At 36.2% G+C, this 15,103-nt stretch overlaps 1 long non-coding RNA gene across 1 annotated transcript; it reads left to right on the forward strand.

Moving 5' to 3' along the window:
• The first annotated feature begins 1,805 nt into the window (after window positions 1-1,805).
• LOC106921490 (uncharacterized) lies at window positions 1,806-6,365 on the forward strand. The gene is made up of 3 exons (XR_001418998.2): window positions 1,806-1,964; window positions 5,481-5,720; window positions 6,011-6,365. It is a non-coding gene; the product is annotated as an uncharacterized LOC106921490 (long non-coding RNA).
• Window positions 6,366-15,103: the final 8,738 nt, after the last annotated feature.

Here is a 15,103-nt window from a genome sequence, read left to right on the forward strand (position 1 = left end):
TGTGTCACTTTAGGAGTGACATGGGAACAGTCCTGAATGCCTCAACAATGAGTCATTACAAAGTTATGTCACAACTACAGTTGTTTTTAGTTGAAGCTAAAACACAAGTCATGTAACTAAAATACTGATTAAACCATATTTGAACCAACTAAAGAATATGATCATGAATGTTGACAGGTGATAAGGTCAATAAGCTCTAGTTTTAGCCTAGTTTTAGACATGTTTGTGTCAGAATCAGTGAGGGATTTCTGATCTCCATTTTTTTTTTCTTCATGAAGTTTTGACAAACTGATGTTGATTTTGGCTGGTCTGATAAGATTTTTATTTCAGCCTGATGTACCTGCATCACTGTCACATCATTAAAGCATCAGTAAATGATTCATCTTCATTGTGGTCAATAGATGAATTGGCTGCAAATGCTACACGTTGCTGTAGGGAATGCTTTAATCAGATTTTCTTTTCTTTTTTATGGTGAATGAAGAGTGTCAAAAATGATTATGTCAAGTGAGTCAGTCCAAATCACTGACATCCAGGTTCTAAAGTAAAACATATTTCGGTTTTATGTCTTTCCAGTCTTGCTTCTTTTTTTTTTTTTTTTTTTATCACAATTATAGAGGCCTGTTTCAGAAAATAAACTAAAACTAGTCCATAAATTTTTTCTTACATGTAGAGTTGAATATTGTGATTAATAATTATCAAGCATATCAAACATTTATTTAAAAGCCTGCAGCTGATTGAAAACGCTGCAGCGCTGATTAAAATTAAACGAAAAATACAAATAAGGTTCTGAATGACAAAACACGATTCTCTCTTTAATGAGTTACAGTCCTATTCCCCACAAAGGTCTTCCTTGTAGACTGCAGGGCTAGTTTCTGGAGTCCAGTCCAGAGCTGGCTGATTCAGATAAAAGTAAGTCTAATTTTGCACAATCATTTACACTTTTGCGCTAAAACCTGTCCTACGTGATCAGATCTCAGCTGGATGTAGGGACGTCAGATGTCCATTAATATGGACATCTGACTGCAAAATCTTGTTTTGCTTTTTTAACAGTGATTTGAGAGAAGGACAGCAGAACACGCAAACACCAGATGACAAAGCTTATCACCAGCTCACATGCAAAATGGAAAATAAAGCTTAACCCCTTAACTGTCATGACGACACCGGTGGACTCATTAACTTATTTGTAAGCACTTTAAGAGTGACAGTTGAGGTTTAAAGAGCCATGCAGCTCTGACTTCCTGCTTTTAGCAGAAGGTCACCGATCAGAGGTCAGAACAAACATGCGCATTCTGTACATCATTTTTAAAACGACCCTACTCACCTCCACATTTCTTTTAATCTGAATATGCTATTTTCATTAAGGTACATATATATATATATATATATATATATATATATATAGATTTTTTTTGTTTGTTTTTATATTGTTACCTTTGTGTAAATCTCTTCTGTTTGACTGTTACTTTGCTGCTAATACAATTTAATTTACCCACTGAAGGACAATTGAGGATTCTATTGTAATATTTTTTAAAAGTAAATCTATGCTGTCATGTAGGTACATGGGAATGAAATGGTTTGTTTATTATAAAAGTGACAGTAATAAGGGACTAACTGTGTAGTAAACCAGCAATTAATTGAGCACTTAATCAATAATATTACACAAAACCAATAACAAATAAATAAAAAAAATCTGTGGATCTTGATGAGAAAACCAGTAAAAGTGCTCAAAAATCCCAAACAGGTTGGTCAGGTTATATCAGCACAGGCAACTCGTACACACCTGTTAGACCAAAAGACACACCCTCTTTTGTCATGTGAGCCATGAGACGTCAAGTATCTATTGTTCATACCGGCAGCGTCTGCGAAGGGAAAAGTATCTTTTCACGGCTCACCTTTAAGGAAAACCTTCTCCACGGAAAGGCAAAATTTAAACTGACAACAGAAAAACCTCTAAAAGCTAAAGGGTAAGACCATTACTCTTTTTTTTCCTCCCACTTAATGGCTTTTCTTTCACTTCCTTTCCAGCTCACTTTCATTGCTGAGGAGGGTTATGGAATTTCATTACTTATGATTGAAATCCGGTGAAGTTTTGAAAGCAAAAAAGGTGCATTGAAAATGCCAGGATCCCCTCCGGATGCCAGCAATCTAATTTACTGTCAGCCTTAATAAATGAGGAGCCCACCGGATGGCATCGAACAAGTTGTTATTCCACCATCAGGGTTATCACTTAATATCTGATAATGTCTGTGGGGAGCAATTGCACCTGACAGTTAAAACAGAAGGCCTCAACCTCTGGCAGCAGGAGTGGTCGTGAGTGTGGCGGGATTGTTAATATGTCAAATCAATGTGACTTCACTCAATAAAGAGTTCATAAAAGAAATGGAGATGAGATTGGAGAGCTAACCGCTCGCTGCAATGGGAAAACATTATTCTGTAATGAAACTGAAAAAAAAAATATATATATATTTTTACGCGTCTAGGTGGAAACACAAAGTTGAGGACGAATTTTGAAATTTTCCGCAGGTGTCAAACACATCAAGAGTAAGTTCAGATTGTGTCATCTGTTTTTTTTTTTTTTTTTTGGAGCAATTACATTTAATAGCAAGAGGAATGTTTGTGACTTTTTATGACTTTTTATTGTTTTCAACCCCAATCCTCATGGGGTTGTTTACATACAATTTAAACAACCACATTACGTAGCGCATTATATATGCCACAGCCCAATGTTAGCGATTGGGTAGCATCAGATCCATTTGTTTAAGACTACAACAGAGTCCATGCCTCCAACAAGCTATTGTTTATTCCAGGCCCTTTGAATGAAGCAAAGCGAGAAGAAGCGACTGCTTTTTACTTAGTAAGCACCATCTAGTTTTCAAAGTGTGCTGATGTGTAAAACGTTTTCTTTTTTTTTTTTTTTTTTTTTTTTTATTAATTGGATAATCTATAATTAGAATGTGTAAGATCATCTATATCATACTGGTTATAGGTCAATGGTAATTTTAAAAAGATTTTGCAGAAAAACACAGAAAGTTACAAAATTAAATATAAAGGCCAGAACAAATTGTTGTTGCCCAAAACTATAATCTGTAGTTTGACAGAAACAGATCCTGTAAAAGTAAGAGATAATCTCCTCTATCTGCTGATAATTATACACTCAATAGTTCAGCAAACCCAAAATAGTCCCAAAAGTACCTGTTATCAGGCAACATGGATAGTGAAATAAAATAGCAGCTGCAATGTGGGACGCGGGCAGCTGTGTGCTGGTGTGAATGCACTGATAGGGGATTTTAAGGGACAATTTTGATGAGTGAATAACTGAATGGGAACATCTGCAGAACTGCAGCTATTACCAGATGACAGCTGTGGGTCAGGATCCAAGGAAGAAATGTGATCCAAGGAAGAAATGTGGCAAACCAGGGTCAGGGTTAAAGTGCATGGTTGGATCTACCTGATGTGCTTCTGTAAAATTTAAAACTGTAAAAAAATAAAAATAATAATATGTGAGACTGGACAGCTGGAGACCAGACAGGTACACACGCTCACCCCTCGTCCATATTTGAAAGCCTCCAAAATTTACCCTGAAATGTCAGAACTGGGTAAATGGAACAATAAAAGAACACTTCATGGTCTGATGAGCCTCTTTCGTAAAAGCCCCTTACTCGGGGAACCTATTTCACCAAGACGCATGATAGAAAGAAGACCATGTACCATTTCATGGAAGCAGCAGTCCCTCATTGCTGTGGCCACTTTCAGCAGCATAATGTACCTTGCCACAAAGGCAAAAATGGTTCAGGAAAAATTTGGGAAGTACAACAATGAGTTTGAGATGTTGTCTTGGCCTTCAAATTCCTCTGACTCAGTGATAACCTGTGATCTGCTAAACCAGAGGTCAGCAACCTTTACAACAGCTGGTGGCCCAGTTTGTGCAAGGTGCTTTGGAGGCCTCTGGACTAGATAAAGCACAGGCCATTTACATGTAAACACCAGAGAGGTCCATGTTTTGCCTTCTGTTCTGCTAAACAAATGTCCTCTTCAGAACAAAATCACCTCTTATTAAACATCGGCAATAGGAGATTTTAGATTTTTTTTTAAAATTAAGAGCAACGGATGTACTGCACTTTATTTTTGCTTTTCAGATGTATAATTTTTCTTAAGCGAGACATTCAATTTTTATACAGAATAACATCAAAAATGTTATGCTGTCAAGCGGTGGTTTGGTGGCGGTGAAACAAGGACGCAGGCAGACCCAGGATGTAGATGAAAATGATGAATTCAATGATAGAATCCAAGGTACAGAACAACGGGGAACAGGACAAGGAACATACGAAGCACAACGAACACACAATGAGGATCCGACCACAGACGTGAACTTAAATACACACAGGGTAATTAAGGGAACAAGACACACCTGGGAACAATCAACTGGGAAGACAGAGACAGAGACTCACAGGACAGAAACTGAACACAGAAAACCCTAAAAATAAATACACAGAAAGACGGATCATGACATATGCATATAATCTATGATAATTCTTCAGGGAAAAACAAACAAACTGCTAAAGCGAAAGCATTCTTAATTTGCCTTTTCATTTAAATTTCATTTTAATTTGTGACTGCTGTTACCTGTGATATGACGTGTTGTCAGCCTGTCCTGCTTATTGCTCATGTGTGACTTTGCTGCATGTTTATTTGCATGTGATGCGGTTAAATGCCCTGCACTCCGCCTCAACCTGTCACCTGTCACTGCAAAATGTGGACCGTCACAAACCTAAGCAGATTGTCTTAATTTAAAGGTCATAAAATAATTATAAAATAAAAATATAATTAGAAAAAACTGTTGGACGGCTATTAACTATAAACTATTAAGCTTAAAGTGAAATGCCTTGTGTAAAAATGACTGTGTTTCATGAACAAAATTTTGCAACAACATTCACTCTGTCTAGTAGTTTAATCCTCATGGGACTCCTGAATGATATATCAAAGTAAAAAGCTCAAAAATCAGGTACAGTATGCTCATGTTATTCTACTGCCAGCCATTGTTTTTATGGAATTTAAGTGGATTTATCTTAAATAAAGCTGAATAAAAGTGAAGGCAACTCTACAGACTTGAACATGGCTCTTTGTTTGGACTAACACTCCAGCCCCTCATGAAGAAATATCTTTTAAATCTTGGTGATGAGATTATTTCTGCTTTGTTCCACCTGAGTTAGTGTTTCCAGCGGCAGAAACTGAAAAGACAAAAAAAACAAAACAAAACAAAACTGGTGTCAAGCAAATACCAGAACTGGTTCAGCAGGAAAAACACACCCAGAGCACAGAGGGAGAGGTGTTAATGGATTCGGTTTAGATTTTAATACACTGTTATAAACAAAGCCTGTTTCACATGCGTGTTCAAATCAGAACAGTAACTCACTCTGTTTTACAACAGGGAAATTTACCGTTTCCTTCATTTGATTTTTTTTTCCCTTCTTTTTAAACAGATATTGTATCAAACTAAACGAGCATCATGGGACGAGGTGAGAGTGAGGGGTGGGAGGAAGAGCCAAAGACAACTCAGCCCAAGAGTCAAGCGGACAACAAGGAAAAAAGGTCGGAGGGTGGAGGCTGTCCAAAGTGCTGCTTGAAGACCAGGAACTGTCTGATGAGCCCAGAATGTGGCAGAGCACTGCAGATCTCCAGTGTTGTCGCCTTCTGCGGAATGTGCATCCGTGCATGGACGTGTAAGTCTGAACCTGAGAAATCCGAACAGCAATGGGCTGTTGCGATGAATTCAACATGAATAACGATAGAGCAGGAATTTTGGTTATTTTGTGCTCTGATAATTCTCAAAATGGAAATTAATTTCTTTCTCTGGAGGTCTTAAAACGCGTAACCATGACATTTAATCACTGTGACTGTCTTTCAATTAATCTTTTCATCATTTTTTTTTTTTTTTCACTCTCTATTTCAACTTTTTGGAAGCTTATTTAATTACTAATTTTTCATTGTTTTTTTTTTTTTTTTATTACAGAATCATCAAGGCCTTCAGGAATTCCATGAACTATGAAGAATCCTTCAATCTCCTGATTGAAATATTTTACCGTATTCTAAAATGAAAAATGTTGAACTTTACTCTTTACTTAGCTTTTCTTAACTGCAGCAAATATTTAATATAAAGAAAAATAAGTTAGCAGTATTTTTAAATAGATATGCCAGTTTTTAAAAATGTCATACTTTGCCAAAATATTTGATTTATGTAGAAAGAGGGACGTGTATTTGTATGTATGCAGTAAATAATGTCATAATGTAGAAAGCTGAAATCAAGCTTGTTTGTATTTATTGTCATTTAGAGAATTAAACGGCACAAGTTCAAATGTATATAATAACTAAGTAAGTGTCACTTATTTTTTGTGTTAAAGTAATTTTTTTTTTTGGGTGTGCTGTGGTCACATGTAAGAGATAAATAAGGTTTCATCATATTCATATTCAAAAGCTGTTCCTACAATTTGATCAGAAAAAAAAAATCTGACATTCAACAAGGCCTTAAAGATGAAAGCTTTGGTTCAGTTTGCCCATTTTTAGAGCCTTGTTAACTTTATGAAACAAAAAACAAATTTCCTTCCACTGGACCGTAAGTGAATAATAAAAAAATGTAAATCACTAGTTGTTAAAGCAGATAAAATGTAAAGATGGTTGATATATATGTGTATATATATATATATATATATATATATATATATATATATATATATATATATATATATATATATATATATATAAAAAGTTCTGTGGCAGATTGTTCAATTTTGTATACAAAAAAAGTCAGCTGTGAAAAAATAAAAGGCAGGAAAATGGAAATTTTGAAGTTGGTTTACATGGTTGCATGTGTGGGTCAGGGTTACATCCTGTACAAAAAAGAACTCCAACAATTATGAAGTACAGGGGTGGCCTCATGTTGTGTGTGTGTGTGTGTGTGTGTGTGTGTGTTTTGCTGCAGGAGGAACTGGTGCAGTTCACAAAACAGATTACATCATCAGAAAAAGAGCACTGCGTGCAAATGTTGACTGCAGACTTTTTATACACAAAATTCTTAAAATTATATGCAGCTCACCAAAAGCATGCTAGTTTTCAGTGTGTGTTATTGGTGTATTTGGTAGATTCATTTGTCCTTACATAGCTGCCTTCCTGTGTCCCACTGTGTCAGCGAAGGCATCACAATACAGGGGTGACATTTAAGGCGGACAGATTAAGGCCTCTCTCCAATTAATTTCGCTTTCCTCTCCCTGCTAAATACACAATCAACCAAAGGCAAAATGTCACTAAAACAAACGAGGAGCCGCCGTGTGGCTGACAATTACCACCAAGCACCTCAGAAATGCCAATATGTTAAACTGGGAGCGGTGTGTGAGATGAATGGGTACAAACGGCGATCCAGAGGCCTGGTGTTGCAGCCTTGCTAAAACGGGAAGGCGTGCGGTCCTTGGCATTTTTTATTTGGTAATGACAGCCGACAAGTCGACGCATAGGTCAAACGTTTCAAAGGTGTTGAACGTAACATATCTGATAAATAGGATCACATAATTAGTAATACAAGAAAAATGCACCGTTCTGCACGGCATAATAAGCTAGTTTTGATTAAGTGGTATTAAATCAATATTGAAGTCAATGGTATATTTTTATTATATGAATTATTAAGACCGCAACGCAGTTTTTATGCTGCGTCATTTCCATACATAAGCCCAGACAAGTCTAAAATCCCAGCTATAACTACTAATACCCAGGAAAAAGCGAGCTGGAAATGATGAGGCGCTATGACGAGTGAGAGGAAACAATCTTATAATGGATTGAGGAAACCAGGAATAATACAGAGGTATATGACAGCAATATTATGATCCGCTGGTTTTCCAGATAATTTAAGTTTGATATTCATTTAAGATTTAATCTGGGGATATTTAGTTATGCCGGCGAGACAAGAACTCTCCCTATTCACCACAGGGAGATTTTTAAATAAGGAATGGTTGCAGCTAAAAAGATTAGATTGATTAGTCATCCTAATTATTGTCATTTTTCACAATGTCACTAATTCGGATTCTCACAGTTTCAAAAATGGAACAGATTTCCCAAATCAAAAGAAAACGTTTTTATTCCTTTCAGTGACTGTGGAGGCCACTCGCAGCATTAATGCATGTCACCTGGCTGGACCGGAAAGACTTTGATTTTGTGTTGCATTTCTTCTTAATAGATTTTACACACAATATGGCACAACCAAACAGACAGTGGCTTAATTAATCTACTCAGTCTCTTAGAATTTATTTAGAGCGATTCTCTCTATTCACTTGTTTTGCCAGAACATCTGAGCAGAAGACAGCACTGGACTCATTCCAGATGTCCTGACCCATCAAATATATTGTTGCTTTCTTCATATAACATTGAAAATATTATAAAGACCCGAACCTGAGCAAGACTTTTTCATAATCAAAATGAGCAAATAACTGCAAAAAAGACAAAACTTGAAACTGAGTTCTTGAAATAAAATAACTTTGCGATGATACTTTAGGTTGTTGAAACACAGCTATATTTACTGGGAGGGAGGAATGACGTGTGAACATCATATGTACAGACCTGCAAAAGTATTAACTCTTATGATGTAATCACAAAGTCAGTTTATTTTACTGAGTTTGTTTTATTTATGTTTGAGTTGTTCACTTGCTTAAGCAGAGCATCCAGCTCTTTTCTGCTTTTTAATATTTACACGTTTGTTATTTTTTATTGCATTTGCGACAACCTTCTCTTACAAAAAGGTTTAACTTTCAAGAGCTTTTCCTGAGTAAATCAGTTGTTGCATAAAAAAAAAAAGTTTTTTTTTTTATATACAATGATGTTGACTCAGTGTGGACAGCACTGAAATAGGACCAAATCTACTTTAGTTAATGGAAACCCCCATCGAGGCTGACCAGGATTTCAAGCTGCTCCTGTTGGACAGAGACTCACTTGGAACGCAGCAAGCCCATCTGTTGCGCTCAGACTGAGCCGTCTCAAAGGGCTGAAATGTTCCAGTGTTGGGTGATCAGCACCCACCTGCCCTCTTACAGTTTAGAGTAAAGAAAACCCAATCCCTATCCGGGGACTACACTGTGCTTGTCACTGTGTTTGTCCCATGCTCAAATGATGGGTGGAGTTTTCTGGCCAGAGTCAAGGTTTAGGTGGAATCTCTTTTTGGGGACTACGAGAACCGGAAAATCTGAAAAAAAAATAAATAAATATATATATATATATATATATATATATATATAAGAATTTGTTTTAATATTCCCTTATGTATCTGAGACAAACACTGCTTTGTCTGCTTAACACCAGCAGGAAATACAAGTGACAATGGAGACGTTTCACTTCTTTTTTTTCTTTTTCTGGTTACCTTTGTCCTTTCTTCTGTCAATACTACACTTTTATCTTATGATGAAACAGGTGAATATTGAGAGGAAATAGTAAACAATGTCAGACTAAAAAAAAAAAGGATATCCTTCTACTGTCACAGGCATATCAACTTTCTTTTGGAAATGTGTTGTCTGGATGACAAGATTTTTTTTGTGTTTGTTTGTTGGTTTTTCAGCCTTATTCTCAGTTTTGTCAGTTCTTTTTTATCTTGATGTCTTCATAGTTAGCATGACCTCTGTCATTGTAAGGTTAGTTTTTTTTTTTTCTACATATGTAATGTAAGAAACAAAACAAAAAAAAGAAGAGAAAAAAAATAGTGCAAAACACTTCTATCATTAGATCTAACTCTATCATTGGAGTTGCCTGACTCACTGGGAAGAGTAGTTGTTCGCAATCCGAAAGTTGTGGGTTAGTGTCTCTATCCCTGGTCGGGCACTAAAACATTCTTTCTTAGTTCTTTAAAATTGTCAGTGATGAAACGAAATCAAAGTTAGGATGCATACAGGCTCTGAAAGAATAATTTATAGCTAACATGAACTAACACTAGCAAAGCACTGTCTCCTTAACAGATTACTCTGACGGGAGAGGAGGAAAGCTATGTGTGAGATTCGTATTACGAGATTTTTTTTTTCTTCTTTAACCTTGATTTTCTTTTTTTTTTTTCGTCTAACTTTTCTAATCACACGGTTTTTCATTCATACTCTACGCTTGGCACATTTGTTACTTTAAAATCACACTTAGATGAGAACAACAGGGCTTTGACATAGGCTTCCGTTTTCTGCTCAAGGACACCTACTGGGTACCAAACCACTGATCGACAAAATGATAACTCTTTCCACCAGGGAACGACTGCCTCCCCCTCCAAAAAAAAAAAAAAAAAATGTTTGACTAGTCTGTGTTACAGCGTTTTTTTTTTTCTTTTGTGTAGATCAGATAAAAGTGGATATGAGAGAAACTCACAGTGACTGAGGCAGAGAGAAGAGAAAGAGGCAGTGAAAAAGATGAGATTTGCGATCTCATCTGTTCACCCAAGGGCCTCTCTCCAGAACAGCTTCTCACTGTCGTCAATCATCTCCATGGAGACACCTTAAAACTGACATGATTGAAGGCGCATTGGATGCATCCTGGAAATGCCTGTTGTACACACTGAGAGACGAAAAGACTGCTAACCTGATGGTGGATCTGACCTCAACACAGAAGGTGTGTATAATAATTTAACTTGATATTAATGAGAGGAAAAATACTGAATAAAGCCTTTTCTCTGCTGTTCTTATTTTTAACATACACTCCCAATACAGTAAAAAAAAAAATCAACTGCATGATGAAATGAATTAAGTCTAATTGTTTTTTTTACAAACTTGCTAAGAAAGCTCTCATATTTTAAATTCTTCAGTTTGCATGTGTGATGTGAAATGCAAATGACTTTTGAGAATATATATAAAAAGAAACATGTTTGTGTATCTCTTGCAAACTGCTGTTTTAAATGGATTTTCATTTGGAAATAAAAATCGGCTAAATGAATTTAACAGGTGGTTCTGCTGCTAGTTCTGCGACCTGCGAAGGGAATAAGCACTGCTTTCAAACCTTTCAATTATGTTTCAACAGCAGGAGAGGAGACTGGCATTTAAAAAGAAAAGCTGTTCATGATTTGCTTCATCAGATTTTTTGTACCACTTGAGACATGTTCCTTGTCACTTTTTTTTGGTAATTTTCAGCAGATGTGGTTGTTTCTAGTTTTTAGAAGTGTGGGTGATTTGTTGAGTCACGTGGAAGTGTTTGTTTCTTTGTTTCTATTTGTAACCCTGTTCCCGATTTGTGCATGCTTAGCTTCGACGCTGCTCATTTCATGCTAATTTTACGCACCACTCTCAACATCTTTGGTTCTCTGGAGCAGCACCTCAGATAATGTTAACCAAGGGGAAGCCGCAGTGCTTGCAGACATCTTTGAGGCTTTGCTCTCAAATGTACAATTTTCCTGAAATTGGGGCTTTGTGATATTCACACAAAAAACGTTAACTCTGTTGTCTGTCAGCCACTTTGTAGCTAGATTGGCAATATGTTTGGGGTCATTTTCTATTTGTCCAACCCATTGGTGCCCACACTTTTGGATCCTGACTGATGGCTTAAGATGTTGATGTAATACTTTTTACAATTTTTGCAGGAATTGTGCCCATGGTTAGGCCTCCACCTACCCAGATTAAATCCATGAAATCAGCTAGATCCTGGGGTGGGATAAAAATCAGTGCAGCCCCCACACAAAGCACATGAACTAGTCTTCCTATTCTCATTGGGCATTAGACAGTGATGACAAATCAAAAGTAACCACTGCTTCTTCCTCGCTCTCTTTAAATGTAAAGACCTCTATCATACTTCAGTTCTATTTTCCAGTAGTCTCCAATAATAATACTATAATTTGTTCCTGAGTGCAGTTGCCAATGGGAATCTAGTTGCTTATATTGCCTTTGGACTAATGGCTTCTTCTTTTCAGAATGGACTTTAAACATATATCACTCCGGAACTAATCTCCCTGCAGATAATTAGTGTCTCACCAGCTGCATCAACCTTTATGAGATTTTTCTTTTTTTTTCTTTTTGCTTTTGCTCCGTGGTAGATATGTACATTTCACACCAAATCATATTAATATAATTTCAGCCATTGAGTAAAAGAGACAACTCATTTTGTTTGGTGTTTGTACGTTTCAGTTGCGTTTCCATAGCTGATGAAAAATACTGAATCGCAAAGACAAAGAAACTCAGAAACTAGTGTTCAGTTTTGTTCCTGTGATGGTTACAAACAAACAAGTTTTCCACAAATAAACTTCACGCTATTTTTTTTTATTTATTTATTTTTTTTCAAACCATCAAGAGTATGGGTTTATAACATGTTCAGAAAACAAACAAAAACACTTTAAAACCAAAACTAAATTATTAAAATGTCTGTGTAATCAGATTTTTGATGCTGAGGAAGGAGTTTTACAATTGTTATATTTTCCTCTTTTTATTTAACTTTCTTTTTTGAAGGTACCATGAAAGTGAATGGAAGCGTCCCTAAGGAGATAATCAATAAGTTTATTGTGACAATTTTATGGGAACATGCCTAAACCCTAACCCTACCCTAAGCCTTTTATTATTTATTTTTGAACACATGTGGAATATAAGAACTCAATTCAGTTTGCACATGGCTGAATAATTGTTTTTTTTTTTCTTTAACAATTTCAGCTGCACAATATTATTTTAAATTGAAAAAGGTTCTTATGCCAAACTCATTATAGTACTTGCCAGCAAACTGCAGTTTACTTCAGTGCTCATCAGCTATAAATAAACCTACTTGCAAAATACTAAATACTTTACAGCCTGCTCAGTTGTGTGCATTCCAGCACCTTTCCTGCGATGCTCATTCATATTTTATTGACAAGCTTTGCCATTAATAAGCTTTAATCACAATTTTCAGCAAGACTGAGCTCCTGTTGCCGTAATAATGACCCTTTTTCAATCTGATGTCAATTAAATATTACTGAACCTTTACAACATAATTATTTATGGCTTATAATTACTCTCAAGACAGGCAATCATATAAGAAAATCAAACGGATTTTACGGCATAGCCTTTTCTACTCATTTATCATCATTTGCTTGAGGAACCATATGGATCAAAGCTGCTGTTGAGGATTTCTGCTATGAAACATTACAATTAAGAAGTTTGATTTATTGTGTCGAAAGAGTGCCAAAGTTTTCAGGGTTCTGTTTGTAAAATTTCAAAATCATGTGTTATTTTTCTTTTGTTTTTTTTTCCAGTTGAGGAATATGCATGATTTTGTACTATCAATATGACAATTTGTGGAAAATAACAGATTCTTTAGGGAGGCACTGAAGCGCTAACAGTTATTGAAACTCTAAAAAAAAAAGTTTCCTTTGTTTTTGAAAGCATGTAACAGTGAGTTGGGTTCTTTAGGCTCTGTGGACTGAAGGATTGAAAAAAAAAAGAAGAAAAAGAAAGACAATATCCAGAGACGGCCAAAGCTGTTTACCCAGCTACCATCTGGGAAACAGGATGAACAGGCTGCGGCGGAGATACAGTAGTAACCGCGGCCATACAAGCAGACTCAGGAGCAGATTTATTCTCCATGCTGTCAAAGTATTGAATTCTTCCTTTTCACTCTGCTGAAGGAAAAAAAAAATGGTTGTCTTTTTTTTGTGGCTTGTTTGCTCATTCGTTTGTGACTTTGCTTTTCATTCTGTGTGTCGAAGAGAAGGACAATATCTGTCATTTTTCTGACACAGTCTTGTTTCAGTTATCAGAACATCAATGTAAAAAAAAAAACGTCCAAACAAAGACATTTATTAGGTACAAGAACAGAGTCGAGAATAATTTTGTAAATTAGACCTTTATATGTACGAGATTTAAAAAAAAACAACATATATGTAGCTCTCCTTAATTTTATGAATACAGTCCTTTTGTGTCTGAATCTGTTAACATATATAAAAAAATCTCTTTTTATTAGTAACTCATTGCACACGCTCTTAAGGAACACTAGCTAGTACAATATTTTTGTCGCGTTTATAGTTAACTTTTAGATTCATGCATCATTTTCATTCAACTTCACAATTATGCACCAAATTGTGATGTTTTGTTACCCATAGCAAATACTGTATCTAAGCTCGTAACAAAAACAAATACAAAATTAAGCCACCTCATACAATATTAACCTTACAGCAAGGTGTTGCTTAAGGGCACATGCACTGAAAATACTGACAATTGATGCAGTATTTATATTTTATGGGAAGAAGCGAGTAAAAAGTTTTCTGTTGTGCTGAAAGGATTTGAAGATGCCCTTGTAAGTCTCTCGTGCAGCTTCGTTTATTCTCACCTTCCAGCAAACAAACAGATCCGAAGCAACGCTCTGTTTTCTCGCGGCTTGATCAGAGCAATTCAGGGTCAGTGGGACAGGATGGAAGCAATACACCAGGTGTATCATTAGCGTCGAAATGGTTCTCCAGAAGATGAAACGCTGTGCTTTTTCTGCATTTTTTTCCCCCCCTTTTCCAAGACCGGTTCTCTTCGTCACCCACGGGATTTCTAAAGGAGTAAGATCTGTTCTTCTAAAATAAGTGGGAAGGCAAAGTTCCGTCTTTTGGCTGAAGGCCTTTGCAGCACTTACTTTGTCAGCATAATTCACTGTCATTTTAACAGGCACTTTAATGGTGCTTCCGAGGCCAATTCTCAGCGATCGCTTTCCTTCAGCCGACAAGAACGACACAAAAAGTAGCCATGTAGCGCCAAGGAACAATATGCTAAAGGCATTTATCCGTTTGAAGAAGAAAAATCCCTTTCTCTCCCTTCATTGGCTGTCTTTGTTCTCAAAAATAACCGGGTGTCATCAATGACATTTTTGAAAGAGCATAATAAAAATCGGATTGCACAGAAAGCTGCAATTTTCTCATGCTAATGCTTTGTGCCTTGCGAAAATAAGAATTTGCAGTTTATTTATTTATTTTTTTATTATTTGTTGTAAATCTACTAGGACCCTTGAATATTGTGATGCTCGGTTATGTTTCTTTTTCACAAACAAAATTATAATCCTCTTAAAAACACTTTATTATGTACACTTTGTTTGTGCGAGGAAGGACTCTGTTTGCATCCAGCGCAGCATTAAATGTTTGTGGCCTAGATTCAACAAGGTGGTTGACATA

Source organism: Poecilia mexicana, unplaced genomic scaffold, assembly GCF_051168715.1.
Source record: "Poecilia mexicana isolate PSO_F unplaced genomic scaffold, ASM5116871v1 scaffold_19, whole genome shotgun sequence".
Classification (NCBI taxonomy): Eukaryota; Metazoa; Chordata; class Actinopteri; order Cyprinodontiformes; family Poeciliidae; genus Poecilia; species Poecilia mexicana.